The sequence below is a fragment of the Papaver somniferum genome, chromosome 7 (genome assembly GCF_003573695.1).
Source record: "Papaver somniferum cultivar HN1 chromosome 7, ASM357369v1, whole genome shotgun sequence".
NCBI lineage: Eukaryota > Viridiplantae > Streptophyta > Magnoliopsida > Ranunculales > Papaveraceae > Papaver > Papaver somniferum.
Genome location: NC_039364.1, coordinates 233315454 through 233331630, shown reverse-complemented (window position 1 = coordinate 233331630; position 16177 = coordinate 233315454).

Here is a 16177-nt window from a genome sequence, read left to right as displayed (position 1 = left end):
AACTGTTATCCAATTCCTTTGTTAGTGCAGGCACAAATTTATCTACTCACTGCCTCACTTTAGATGGGTCTCACTTTCTGCTATGATGTATAAATTCAAGAGAACGTGCTAATAACATTTAGCCTCAAGAAACTAAAATGATAGCATTTGGGCGCTTTAGGGTATTTTCTCTGCAGATTTGAGAAAAATATGTCAGGTCAGTTTTTTCTTGTAGGCATGGTTCTTTTGAGTTCAGGTAGAGCTTAGCTTAAGCAGGGGTCTCCCACACATATCTAGTCTTTTGTGCCTTCTCTTTTTCTGTTTCTAGATACCATTTGGTATCTGCTTTCATAACTACCAGTATCTGGGCAATATTTTTTGATCCCTCGCCTTCTGTATACAAGTCTGTTAGATTAGTCCAGATCTGATAACATATACTATCATGCATGAAATTGTTGTGGCTCAGGATATCCATATTTTTGATTTCGTTAAACAGAACAATATATGTAGTGGAGAGGGTGCATTTCCACTATGAAAAGATCTGAATTGGTTGGGGGTTTGAAGGGAGTAAAACTTGAAACTTCTCTGAAGTTGGTGAACAAGACTTGAACACCTTGAACTCATGTGAATGAAATGGCAAAGAAATAATGGGAATGGGATGATCCTGGTCACCTAGATTCATACTAGGTTGAACCAAATTATAAGTACTCACATTGCACATAGGTTCTTCATGTTTGCAAGACTGTGCTTACTTCATAATCAAACCATTTTCACCATCAACACCATAGGTCCCCTGTTATGGCTATATCTAATAGCTGTTCTGCTATTAAACATGTAACCTTCATGTATCAAAGCATTCTTGGTGTCTTTCGCGACTCTCATTGAGAAGTCACCGTATGAAGTTTACTCTGATCCTACCATTCATTGATTCCTTATTCAGTCAAATGAAAGATGACACTACCAGCAAATTAGCCATCTCGCACTTATCAATCTAAAGCAGTAATAAGAAAATACTCACAATTGGAAACCCCTCAAACTGTGATTTTCATGCATTTTTCAATCAATCAATTGGATGATAGTTACCATCTCTACCAAAACCCAAATGAAGAAAAAACACGGGGTTTGTGTGAAAATCAACTGACCTTCATGAAACCAACAATAGTTGCACTATAATCAGGAAGATTCTGAACAGCAGTGACAGGGCATAAAAGAAAAATGGAGTTGGTATTGATTCTGTTCTGGTGGCAGCTTTTCCTATCTTTACCTTAAAACTAAGCTAGACCTAACGAACTACTTTTATTTGTTATTCAGTTCATGTAAGTTAATACCAGCTGAATGTTAGGCTGCACCCCGCCAAATTCATATTCAGCTTGCACAAGTTGCGGCCAGAAATAGACAGTTTGAAAACAAAACTTTTTCAGAAACCGGCTAAACAAAACCTCTTGCTGGCCAAGGAGCAATTCTAATGGACTGTCAGATTTTGCCCATTTTACACCTATAGCGCGACGGGAAAACACTCAAAATGGATGGACAAATCCTCGAATAAATGGGTTTGTCCATCGAGTCTCAGGTTGAGCTGAGCGTTTCAACCTGAGATGAGCGTACTTGGTTAAACCGGCTAATCTCACTCCCTATAAATATAATCAATTTCAGCTCCAAAACCACACCTTCTCCACCTTTTATACCCACAACTTTCTATAATTTCACTTTAATTTTCATCTTTCAATCTCAAAATCCTAAGGGTGTTCTTCTTCAAAAGGAAAGAGACTACCGGTTTAATCTAATTTCTCGCCCCGAACACTACCATACATTCCTTCGTTCGAAGGAGTGCTTGGTAGTAGATGCTACACAACAGACAATCCTCTGATAGAAAAAAACAAGGCTAACGATAAATTTTGTCGTTTAGCAGAAAAAAAATTACTCTCGTTCATTTATGTAATCCTCTTTAGGAGATGGGGTGTAAAAACAACACATCATTAAGAGGTTACTGGTTTACTGGAGAGGATATTCTTGTTTGTCTCATATGGGATATGATATCTTCCCCGGTAAACTGATCCCCCATTAGTAGCCATTGTAAAAAGGCAGTATCGAGAACCCTTTGGTGTATTATCTCTCGTTTGCAGGGCTGCTAATGGGGGTACCAGTTTACTGAGAAGGGTACCAAAATTCATATAAGACAGAGGGCTTCCTGATTTATTTTATATGTGTTTTGATACACATCCAATAATATGACACCCCATTAACAATATTGTTCCTTTAACATAAAGGGGCCATTGCTAATGACCCCTCCTTCTCATCTAATTCTATGATACACCACCACAACCAACAACATCATCAACATCAATAACATTCATTTCAAAATGGTTTTTTTTTTATCATAATAATAATCCATATCAAACTTACCCCCTCTTCTTCCTTTACCCACACCTCTATTATTACATCTATAACCTCCTCCTGCAACTCATCTTTTTCTAGCTCAAAACTATTATAATCGTAACTACAGGAGATGCAGACATTTTTTATTATGCTACAAATGGACAACAATCTCATAGTCTCTAATCAAATTTTTATCTTAGGTCATATCCTTGAGGACCTTTTATTACGTCTGAAAATTGTATAGGCCTTAAGCATGATTCCTTGTTAGATACGTTACACGCCAACCTAGTTTGAATGTCAGTGCCAAGGTCAGAGGGAGAATAGGGAAAGTGGGTGCCACTTAGGTTTTAATGGTTATTTACGTATGTTTTTGCCCAAATCCCATAATTAGACATTTCATTCAAATTTTGCCCCCACACGATGAGATTTTTATTTATTCCCCCATCCTAGTGTTATGTACCAAAATCTACCTTCCCCAGAAACCCCAAATCTGCCAGCTTTCCTTTTTAAAATCTCTGTTACCAAAATCTACCTCACTTAATTGTATTAAACCGTGATGGAGATGCAAAAATTGCTTATTGTTCTACAAATGGACAACAATCTCATAGTCGCTAATCAAATCTTTCTCTTAGGCCTTGAGGACCTTTTATCACTTCTGAAGATTGTATTGTCCTTGGGGATTATGCCTTGTTAGATAGACTACAAGTTAACCTAGTTTGGATGTTAGTACCAGAGGCAAAGGGAGAATACGGCAAGTGAGAGAAACAGTCCCCATTTGTCACTTAGGTATGGTTATTAATGAATGTTTCTGTCCCAAACTCCCTAAACTAGAATTTTCATTCAAATTTTGCCCCCATATGGTGAGATTTATTTCTCTCTGATAGACGCATTTATGTGTCTATTTTGATCCCAATTGTATATATTGTTAGTGCTCGATTTTGTATTTATTTTGGCATTTTATGTCTTTGTAGGTGTTTTTGGAAAAATAAGTTTTTGCAAAGAATTTGTCTCGAAAAGTGGTATTTGCGCTCATGGGAGAAAACTACTAAAAGCACCCCTCATTTGGATAAGGGGAACCTTAGTTACTAAGGGGCATCCACTTGCTATTTACACCCCAGGGGATCCAGTGGATAAAGGCTCCTAAACTTTGGATTCAGGGCAGTCCTTCTTCAATCATTCAAACGAGTTTTGGCGGGAAATTGTTTTCTTCTCCTACGTGTTTTACTGGCAGAGTTGGGCGTGTCTGGCAGAGATTCAATCACGAAGCATGTTTGGGTTGGACTATACTTGACTAAACATGGCTGTTATAAGAGATTTAACGGATCAAACTGGGCTAGATAATCGGTTCTCGGATAAACAGGGAAGAAACTTATTCACCTGCGTAAAGTTTGGATTGATTCTGGAGGAGATTTTCGCGAGCTTTCTTTTTGGATATGGATCAATATGGGCTTGGTACGAGTGTAAAGGAGCGATGACGTGTTTTGTGAAGTTAAAAAGGAATCAAATCCTTGTATTCTCGGGAATTACCTAAAACAGGGGAGGAGTAATACTCGGGGGTTGCTTTTAGTTATTACGTGAACTGAAGAAAGAAAATTTCTTCTGTTCGATTTGTTTCTATCCTAAGAAAAGTTTTGAATAGCTATGATTTAATGAAAGCCGTGTATGGAAGATATATGTGGAAGAAAAGTCCGAGACTTTCGTATGAACAAAATAGAGAATTTAATCGGTTTTGCACGGTGCGGTGGTATATATAAACACTAATGGGAGTTCCAGAGGGGGTGTCGAGAGTTTGGGGACCTGAGGAGAGCGAGAGAAAAAGAAATCAGAGTTTTATCAAACTCTGTTTCTGCTGCTGCTGCTGCTGAAGAGGAAGAACACGAAGAAATTGACGCACGAGCAACTGTCGCAGAAAACTGTCGTTGTTCAACAGCAGAAGATAAGTAACGTTTATATACAACAATAATCATTGTTCCTCTTTGTACCAGAGATCTGTAACACTTTTACGCTGTTGCGAATCAGCTGCTTTACACCTTTCACTCTTTTAATCAACTTTTGAGCAACAAACATATATGAGCAAGTGATTAATATGAGGAGCTAAACCCCAACACTGGGATGGCGGAGAAAGCCATAGTTCATGCGCGTGGTAATTATGTTTAATTCTTTTTATGACTTTTTGCATTAATTTAATCGTTTTATGATTTTTCTTAATTAGTTGTGAAGTCGTATGATGATGTATGCTTGGTTTAAGTGCTCTTGATGCATCATGCTAGTGATTTACAGTTAATCTTTTTAAAATCTACTCTGGCAAAGAATTAGAGTCAATAAACTAGAGCTATAATTGTCTAAAAATTGATTGTTGAACCACATGATATGAGGTTTGGTGGAATCCTAAGTCCCAGTTTCTCCGATATTGATATCATCTTTTTGTATATATTTATTAGGTTTAATATTTAAGTATAGAATCGAGTCTACACAAGTCCGAGTTGAACGAACTTCTACATATCACTTTCAAAACTACACCACTCTCCACTCTTATCTTCGATCCTAACTCTACCCCTGATCAATACTAGATTTAAATAGTGTTACGTACCAAACTCTACCTTCTCTAGAAACCTCAAATCTGTCAGCCTTCCTTTTTAAGATTCTCTTTAGGATTTATATGGGAAATATATTAGATAACATCACCGTATAACTTAAAATTACGAAGTCACTACTAGATTAATATGTCTCATTTCTAAGTCCCTTCATTAGGATCTAACTAATACCATGCTCGTATATCTTATTTCTAATTTTAAAAAGATCTCATCACATCGAAGTCATCATCTTGCTTTTTGATTATATGAAAGCTTCCTAATGACAACACTAACAAGTTGTAAAGTGAACGTGCAGAACTATCGAATGGCCAGCTACTGTTTTAAGCTTTTTTCACAACTGTGGTAAATTGTGATGGAGATGCATAATTTCTTATTATGATACAAATAGACAACAATCTCATAGTCTCTAATCAAATCTTTTTCGTCATATCCTTGAGGACCTTCTATCACTTCTAAAGATTGTATAGGCATTACGCATGATTCCTTGTTAGATAGACTGCATGCAACCTAGCTTGGACACTAGTACCAGGGCCGAAAGGAGAATAAGGCAAGTTGGAGCAACTATCTCACTTGACACTTAGGTTTTAATGGTTATTTATGAATCTTTCTTCCGAAAACCCCCTAAATTTGACCTTGCATTCAAATTTTCCCCCATACGATGAGATTTTTATTTATCCACCCATCTTAGTGTCATGTACCAAAATCTACCTTACCTAGCAACCCCAAATCTGCCTGCCTGCCAGCCTTCCTTTTTTATTTTTATTTTTTAAATTCTCTGTTAGGATTTACTTATTGGAAATATATTAGACAACAAAACCATATAACCTAAAATTACGAAGGCACTACTAGATTAATATGTCTCATTTGTAAGGCACTCTGTTAGGGTCTAACCAATGCCCGTGTATCTTATTTCTAGCTTTATATAGATCTCATCACATCGAAGTCATCATCTTGCTTTCTGACTATAGAAAAACCCCGAATTTACTAAAGGAGCTTCCTATTGACAAAAATGACAAGATGTATGTCCAAAAAAATTAACGCGCAGAGATATCAAATGGTCAGCTACTGCTATAAGATTTTTACACAACTGTAGTAAATGTGATGGATATGTAAACATTTCTTAATATGCTATAGACGGACAACAATCTCATAGTCGCTAATCATATCTTTCTCTTAATTAGGTCATATCCTTGAGGACCTTTTATCACCTCTGAAGATTTTATAGGCCTTACGCATGAGTCCTTGTTAGATAGACTGCATGCCAACCTGGTTTGGATATTAGTACCAGGGCGGAGGGAGAATAAGAAAAGTGGGTGACCTAAAAACAATTAGTATTATGTACCAAAAACAATTAGTATTATGTACCGAACCTATCTTCCCTAGAAAACAAAAAAAAACCAACCTTCATCTTATGGAATTCTCTGTTAAAACTTACTTATTGGAAATATATTAGACAACAACGCCATATAACCTAAAATAACGAAGCCACTACTAGATTAGTATGTCTCATTTCTAAGGTACTCTGTTATAATCTAATTAGTAGCATGCTCGTATGTCTTATTTCTAATTTAAAAAAAAAATCTCATTACATCGAAGTCATCTCTTGCAAACCACGAAATTACCAAAGGAGCTCCTAATGAAAATACTGACAAGATGTATGTCCAAAGAAAGTGAACACGCGGAGCTATCAGATGGTCGGCTACTATTTTAAGGTTTTTACTTATTCTGTTGTTGATAGTATAATTCTAGTTTTGAAAAGATAGAAATACATTTTTACAACTTAATCAAGGGAGATAAATTTCCCTAATAAATATAGTGTTTCTATGATGGATTGGAATGACAACTTCCGAAGAAAAAAATTGACCTCAAAACTGAAGCACATATCTACTATGTCCACATAAGGTTTTGTCAATAAATACACCACATACAAGCCATTTCTTAGATCTAACTACTGATTCTTCTTTTTATCTTCTCCTTCTCAATATGTTTTTGCTTTCTAAGAATAAGATTAAACTTCCCACAATCGAGAAATATAATAATGAACAAGAGACTTCGTCTAATGAAATTGAAGTGTTGATAGATGTTGGTGAACGACGTTGTAAGTTTGGTAAGGTAATATTAACAGACAATGATAGAGGTAAAGTTGTGGAAATAAAGTATGGTTACATGGTCTTGAGATATTATTATGTTCGTGTACATCAACTACTAGAGTGAGTTCATTATATGTTTCCTTTTCTTTTCATTCAACACTTAGTTGACCATATTAATAACTAGTAATCTCTTTTTATATTGGGATACTGTTGATTATTTTGAATCTGAAGAACCTGGAAAATCCTATAATGTAAGTTTATTAATCTTTTTATCAGAGGTTGAGATCAGAGCCGTACCAATTTTTTAAGGGGATCTAGGCGAAATATTAGAAATGAGGGCTCTATATATGTTAGTATAATCTTGTTGTTCATTATTTTTTAGAAACATAACATAAATTTTATGCACTAAACTTTGGAAGATATGTTCATTTTTAAGATTTTGTTGTCCCAAAACTATTAGAGAGTTGGGCTTACAAATTAAGAAGTTATATAATATAGAACACAAACACAAATGCTAATAAAAAACCAATAGTTGGGCGGGTATATGAAACTAGTAAGTAGATTTTAAACACAAAACTTAATTTCTTTAATTCAAAATTTTTGTTTTATTGTGTTTTTAATATATTTTTTTAACACATAAGACACGTTATCATAGTTATTTATTTATTTATACATAATACTTACATACGAATTGACGATCGTTGTTGCCAGGGGATCTTTGGTCTATGCTCTTGGTAAGGGGTCTACATTGAATAGCTATAGTGAATTATTAATTTATATTTTGTATGGGGTCTGCATACTTAATAAAAAATGTATTATTTTATAAATTAGCGAATTATTAATTTGACACGTAGTCCTCAATTCGGGACCGGGTAAATATATTATTTAAGAGAGTTTATTAAATAATCGAGTATTAATTAATGGAGTTTCTACTATACTCAGCATGTAACTTCTTCTATAAAACAAATATCAAAAAAAATAAAATGATATACACTATCACCAATTTCTTCCGGTGGTTAGTCTAGCATTTATTTCGACTTTTAATATTTTACTGCACTGATTAAAATTGGAATTTAAAACAAAACAGAAAAAAATTTACCTTTAAACTAAAATTGAAAACACTCCCCTTGAACTATAAAGAAATTCAACTCTTGGAAAGTTGTTGCAATATCATTCAGAGAAGTCGAAAACAAGCATAGGAATCTATAGCGTGGTATCTAGCATTTTCCATTCTCTTTCTTGTTCTGTAGACTTTTCTTCTCTCACTGGTATTAAGAACAACAATTCTTTTTCTTGTTTTGTAGAAATGGCAGCACTTGATGTGAATTTACATCTCCCAAAAGAAATGGATACAGAGAATACCCAGGTCGACTAGGCCCGCTTGCTATTGTTGCCTGTGATGTACACCCCTCATATGTATCCAGAGTCATTGTGAAGATTGTTGTTGTATCTCACATCCTCAGTACATCGTCCAGTCTTATGGTCCAGCAGAATTTCAGGGCAAACTTTATTACCTCTTTGAAGGGTTTAGATGTACCCTAGACAATCTAAGGTCGCCGGAGATGGGTTTCTCAGCGGCAGCTTTGCACATGGTGGTCATGCGCCCCAACACTCATCCTAGTGCTCCTTCTGGTGCTCGCGTCGCAATTAGATTATACCCACTGGGACAGCTCATTCTAGAATAATAATTTTTTAATCTTATACTTTTTTTTATGCACAACATAGAACTTTTTCTGTAAAAACAAATATCCAAAAAAATATCACAAATTTCTTCCAATAGGAAACCTACATGTCAAGAGTAGTGGTGTCAAATATCATTTTTTATTTGTTTGAAGAATCACACATATATCATTTTATTTATTCTTGGCATTTAACAACTCAATGACAAATGGTCTGGGAGAACTTAAGAGAATGGAAGTGAGCCACGATGACCTCAATTTGAGCAACATTGTTATTCAGACAAATGAAGATCGAATTTGTGCCGTGAAATTAAAGGGATATATCAATACAAATACCGATTTTGAACATTCATGGAATCTGGGTAATTAAGTCTGAACCTATTATCAAGTAATCACACTTTGATTGTTGTATTGTCTCGATCTCGTGTACATAGACGATCATACAAAGTGTGAATACCGATTTGTCGTATTGTCTCGACTTTGTCCATAGACAATCTGCTAGAGCATAGCTTGGTTGAACCCACCAAGCTTTGGTATGTCAAGTTTGGTTGTCATATTTTAGTGAACCAAATCCCATTTAAAGAGTCGCTTGATTATTTACTAGAGTCAACTTCATATAGGTTAGCTTGAAAGTATTAGGATATGAGACATTACAAGTATTACGTGAAGACTTGAAGAATGTGAAGAATTAAGGACCTACAACGACGACATCATCCTTCCACTTGAGGTTAGTAATATTTGACTTGAACTATTTCATTCCCTGACGTATCTTTCAAGTCGTGCATATTGAAAACATAACTGCGAAGCTGTGAATGATTATACTCTAGTTAGACGTAGTATTAAGGAATACAATACGAAGTATAACGCTTATCTTTGGAACTTCGTATATAAGACATCGAAATAATTGTTTGAATGTTATTGTGATTATGTATGGGTATGAGGTGAAGATTTCGTCCTAGGAAACAATGTTTTACATTCGTTTAAAGGAAGTACATTCATTAACATTTTTTCTGAATCGAAAGGGAAATCGCTAGGCTTATTGGTATTTGTTACTCATTGCAAATCTTTTGAATTTACCAATATGTGTGTTTAGTATAACCGCTCATGACTTGCTTATGTTCTTGGTAAAACTATTCACAAGGCCTGACTTTTGTATTGGTATGACTTTTATTAGTGAAACCGATCTTAAGTAATCACCTGAGATGGTATGATCGATTTATTGTAATTGGTATGACCAACTCTATTCATTGGGGAACCGATCCTAGTAAGACGTGTAACTAATCACAAAGGGGGAATCGATCCTTGTAAGAGGTGCATCAAGTTTCTAGTTATTGGGAACCGATCCTATGAACATGTGCAACATGTTTTTAGTTATTGGGAACCGATCCTGTGGATATGTGCAACAAATACAAGTTAGATACCATATATATGTGGGAACCGATCCTAGTACCTAGTCAACCAAGTTTTGGTAACTAGCGTGACTAATTCTAGTACCTACATGGAGGTAGAACCGAAACTTGTTTTGGTAGAACCGTGAAACCCATGTTTGGCGATTTGATAGGATAATCAATCACATAGTTCTTGGAAGTCAGATGAACCAATTCTAAACTCGTTTTGGAAGTATAGCAAATCGGTTCCAAGATAGTAAATATGAAAGAGGATTTACTAAGTAAAGATGTCGACATACTTTGAACATGTGCAGTAACGCTTATCTTTTATTGTTCAAAGATATTCCTTAATAGCTAAAGGAGAATCCCGGATCGAAATAAATTGAGAATCTTTTAATTAAGGTTTTTAGTTTTATATGCTTTTAATTTCCAGCAATTAAAATGCATATCTTTAGAAAATAAAATTGGTAATGTGCATTTAATAATTGGAGATTTTCTAATGAGATTTCGGTCAATATTTGGACAAAGCATTTCCAGGAATTATGGAAACCAAATTTGGAGATATGCTGCATATCTTGAGAATATTTTTGGTTTTGGAAATTCCTTGGTGTCCAAACTTCCTTGGTCTATAAATATTGAAGTTTGCATTTCAAGAAAACTAATCCTCAGATCCCGAAAAACTATCTAGTTGTGTTTTTACTGGTGGAGCCACCTATTCGGAGAGGAAAGTAACTATTAGGCGAAATCTCTTACGACCGCTCGGTTTAAAGATTTCTTTGGGATTGAGAAGCTCTATTAGTATCGTTGGTGGGAAACTAGATAATTGCAGTTTATTATTAGTTTTCGATTGATTTGATTGACTAACGGTTGTTGAACTTTGATTGCACCTAGTTTGTTTATGCTTGAGAATCTTCTCTTCTGATATAAGATTCAATAAAACTAGATCGAAGTTTCTACGGGGATCTTTAGACTATTTGTAAATATAAAGATGTTTTGTGATAATACATTATTAACAGACTCCGTTCTGTGTGTGATTAATCACAAGAGATTCAAGTTGATTATGTGCAGGTGTTCATTGAAGATCTAAGAATATTTGAAGACGAATAAGATTTATGATTTGGGTTCATAATCTTTGGTGTGCACAATACTTGTTTCGGAAGGAAAAGTATCCAACTATAATCAGTTTATCTTTGTGATATATTAGATTGATTAGTTGAGTAGATCGACATCAATACAATTTTTTGTGATTAAAAGTATTGATTGCAAAATATTAACAATTACTTTGGTAATTGTTGATAAGATAGATCTAAGGACCTGACAAAGGAGTTTATTGTTGGGATAAACGGAAGAGCCTTTTTTCGAACTCATATCACTTGATTGAAAAGAGTTATTACCAAAAAGATTTGTTGTTCCTTTACTGTTTGGAATATGAACCAAAGGAATTGTTCCAAGTGCGTGACTTTTTAACAAGTTGGAGGCGCAGGGATACAGACGGAACTAGGTGAACTATAGGTTTAGTTGCTTGGTCTCAACTATACAAAGTTGGTTTAGATTTTGTATAGCGGCTTAATCCTGAGAGTATCCAATTCTGGACAAGGTCCCGGGGTTTTTCTGCATTTGCGGTTTCCTCGTTAACAAAATCTTGCTATGTCTTTTACTTTTCTATTTCCGCAATTATAACTGATTTTATTATAATTAGAAGTAAAATACACAAACGTTAATTCCTATTTACTTGATATCAATCCTATTGTGTTTGGTTAAGTCCGAACCTATTATCAAGTAAACATACTTCGTTGTTGTATTGTCTCGATCTTGTACCATAGTCAATCACACAAGTTATCTTGTTATCATATTGTCTTCTCGTATCCATAGACGATCACACGAAATGTGAACCGATTAGTTGTATTGTCTCAACTCAGTACATAGACAATCACTTTCGGAGAAAGGACTTATAGGTGGAAAAGTTTTAGATTGAGGTGTATTTGGGTACCCTCGTCTTTTCAATTGGTATCAGAGCAGGAAAACACGAAAAGATCTAACAATCTGTGTTTGATGCGATCCAACCTATAAGAAAATGAATCTAATGAGTGATTCAGTTAATGCCATGGCAGAATTTGACTACTTCAAAGAATCGTGGTGGAAGACACGAATAAAGTACGTAATACTCTTATTCCTTAATGTATTAGGAATTGAAATTGTGTATATGTATGTCTAGGGTGACTTACATATTCCTTTGGATCAGATAGGGATGTATATCAATTTGTTTGATACTAATTGCAACAATGATACAATTCTCTATGTGACATGATGTATCTTGAAAATGCATAAGATTCCTCTTAGAATTTTCCATTATTATATGAACCATGACCATTGTGTTCTTGAAAAATCTGGAATCCTAAATATATTTTGGATGAACTGCCAAAGTATATATATATGTACATTTTCAGAGCAAAGACTGTCAATGTATCGATATCTAGGATGCGATTTTGGAAATGTGTAATCCTACAAGGAATGAGTTTTCAGTTAATAATTCTATTAACAATGGATTGCTTCATACACCTCACAACTGTTTTAATGAAGCAAGTGATCTTTTGAGATATTACAGGGATTATGATTCTAATGGTATTTTTAATAAATATCATATTTTGTTCAAAATTATCTCTGGATACTCTAGTAGAAAATTCTTGAGTGAATTTCAAATGATGTTATCAAATTCTGGTAATAATAGAGTAAACAAATTTTTAAACAGAAGCATAGAATCAATCTGTAATAAAGATCCAGACCATGAAAAAACGGTTTTCCAAAAGAAAGACCTAGATATAAAATCGGAATTGTTTCCCCACAAGCCTTGGTTTCCGATTTTAGTGGAATTTCCTAAAGCTAGTTATTTCCGGTTTTTGATATCTGTTCTTCCTATAAAAGATAATCTCTTACTACGTGTACAAACATATTGGGGAAGATTGATCGAAACCGTAACTAGGGTTTTTCATATTTTCACAAATATGAGAAAAAGGAAATCACGGGAAGAAAACTCTGAAACAGATAAACTGGTTTTAAACCCTTTTATTCCTCTTGGAGATATTGAGAAAATCAAGTATCCTCACTTGCTCAAAGGCAAACGTTATCATACAATCTTCGTGGATAGTACATGATTTGAAAGATATCAAGCTTTAAAGGGAGTAAGATTCACTGCTGAGAAAAGGTTCGATCCAGAAGTTTCATAAACTAATTATGTGAAGTTTGTTCAAGAGCGAATCTGGGGAAATATGTTCGGGTTTAAAAAATATTCACCTGATATAGTAAGAATTTTTTATGCTAATATTCACAATATTAATCATGAAAAACTTACCTTTAGTACTTTGCTTGGAAGTACTGTTCATTATGTCGACAGAAAGGTGATACCAAAAATCATCAATTACAATGTGAAAGGGAATCATATGATTACCGGTTCTGAAATTGAGCACGATAACATTTCAAAACTTATCAATGGTAAAACTGTTGAATGGAAAAGGGGAAAGATGATAACCAAAGATATACCCTTTTACTTGAGGATTTTCGGTAAACTTGTTATGGCTACCCTCTTTGCCTGTACAAAAGATTCTTCACAATGGAGTAAAGAATTTGCTGAATTTATATACTATCTTCTAGAAGGCAAAAGGCGAATTTATATTTGTGGAATAATTATCAATTAAATGATTAAAATCGTTGAATCCATAAATGCCACAACATTCCATAGAAATCTTGGATATCCATGTTTGATCACCAAGATGTGTGAAACGCAATTGGGAAAAACTTTGGAGATGAGAAAGTTACTAAAACTGTCTCTCAAGGAATTATCAAGCGGATGAGTGGAACTCAAAAGGGATCTAGTATCGCATATGATCAAATCTACAACAATGGAGATCTAATGTTCCATATTTTACGTCTTGGGAGACAATTAGGTTGTATTCAGAAACAGTTGGCCTTTGCTTATAGAGGTAATCCGGAAACTCTTGAAGGAATCCTAGAGATCAATAATGAGTTTCTAATAGGTGAACAAGAATAAGACTCTGAAGAAGATTATGATGAGCAAACAAATGAAGACTAATTGGTCTTCGAGAAAGAAAATAGACATTAGTTTTTGATTATTTCAATAAGGTCTATTATGAATAAAACTATCTTATTAATTATGAATAAAATTATTAGTTTATAATTTTTCTTGTGATAGTTTTTTGATTACGTAGCATGTGCTTGAATGATTTATCTTATTGTTATGTACGTTAACGGAATGTTTGATTTCGGTTTTCATGACCTTAATATTTGATCTCATATGATGTGAACCCTTATGGTTTGGGTGACTTTTTGGTTTAGCAGGATTAAGTTCTAGCCCATGGTGGTAGGCTTTATCAAAGGATCATGAAGGGTTCTGAAAATATGTGAAAAAGTCACAATATGTTGAATCGTTTGGTTTAGCATAAAATCATATGTGTTTCGGGGTTTCAACTTTTGCATTGCATAAGTTAAAACCGGTTTTAAACCTTTCGCTGGTAAAGGTTGGTTGTTGTTGTTCTTTTGTATTGCAATAGGATGGCAACATAGTGATATTTCAGTGTTAATTCTCTCTGGGAAGATGCAAACGTTATTGGAGAAGCGGATGCGAAATTTGAGGTAACGACTTTGTTAATTAATCGTTTTTCTGTTTAAGAAAAGCCTGATTTTATTGCATATATTTATTTCTTTTGCTTAAGGAAATTTCGGTACAATTGATGTTTATTCCATTATTTGTGTATGGATGTGTATGTGATTCAATTTTTTCCGGTTAAGAAAAACTATTGTTATCTTGCTTTATTGTTTGGTATCAATCGTTTAGGCTTATAAAATTTTGGTGCAATTGCGGTGCTTTAATGTCTATGTTGTTTCAATTGCTTCCGGTTGAGGTAAATAATTATGCAAGTTAATTTATTTGGTTTGTATGAATTGTTTATGGATTAACAAAAGAAAAAGTTTTCAGGATGAATTGTTTAGTCCAATTTGATGCCGGATAAGATAAACTAAGTTAATTCTGATCTTAGTTAGACTTATCAAAGTGGAGGTTTCGGTTATTCAATTCTAATCGAATGCCTTAACAAGAAATTATAGTTAACTAACCTAGTACTTGTCTTGTTTAAAAGTGAAAGGTCTGAGTTATATGGATAATTAGAACCTGATGAGAAAAATAGAGTTAATTCTGATCTTTATTTTGGTCTTATCGAACAAGCGATTGTACTTGCGCAATCGGTTTAGCAAAGGAACTAAGGTGCTTAGTCGATTTTTGGTTTGCTAAACTATTAGGGAAAATTGCTTCGGGCAATTGTTTCCTTGGTAACATATCAAAAAAAAATTACTTTGTAGTTTCGGTTTGATATTGGTTATCAAAAATGGTGTGTGGAACCCTCGTGCTTAATTCTTATAGGTGTTGCAAGTCTTGTGATATTTGTAAGATCCTTTCGGTTTGACTTTTATTTTCTCGTACCTTTGTCATTTTGTGACAAAAAGGGGGAGAAATATATGGAGTAAACAAGTGATATTGATATTGATTTATATTGATTTGGTATCACTAATGGAAAGGACATTGGTGCTTAAACGTTATATCTAACGAAAGAGTAAAGCATATGAAAAGACGAGGGTACCCAAAAATACCTCAATCTAAAACTTATCCACCTACAAGTTCTTTCTCCGAAAATGATTGTCTATTGACCGAGTCGAGACAATACAACGAATCGGTTCACACTTCGTGTGGTCGTCTATGGATACGAGAACGAGACAATACAACAACAAGATAACTTGTGTGATTGACTATGGATACAAGATCGAGATAATACAAAAACAAAGTATGTTTAATTGATAAATGGTTCAGACTTAACCAAACACAATAGGATTACTATCAATTAAATAGGAATTAACATTTGTGTATTTTACTTCTAATTATAATAAAACAATTATAATTGCGGAAATAGAAAAGTAAAAGACACAGAAGGATTTTGTTAACTAGGAAACCGCAAATGCAGAAAAACCCCGGGACCTTGTCCAGAATTAAATACTCTCGGGATTAA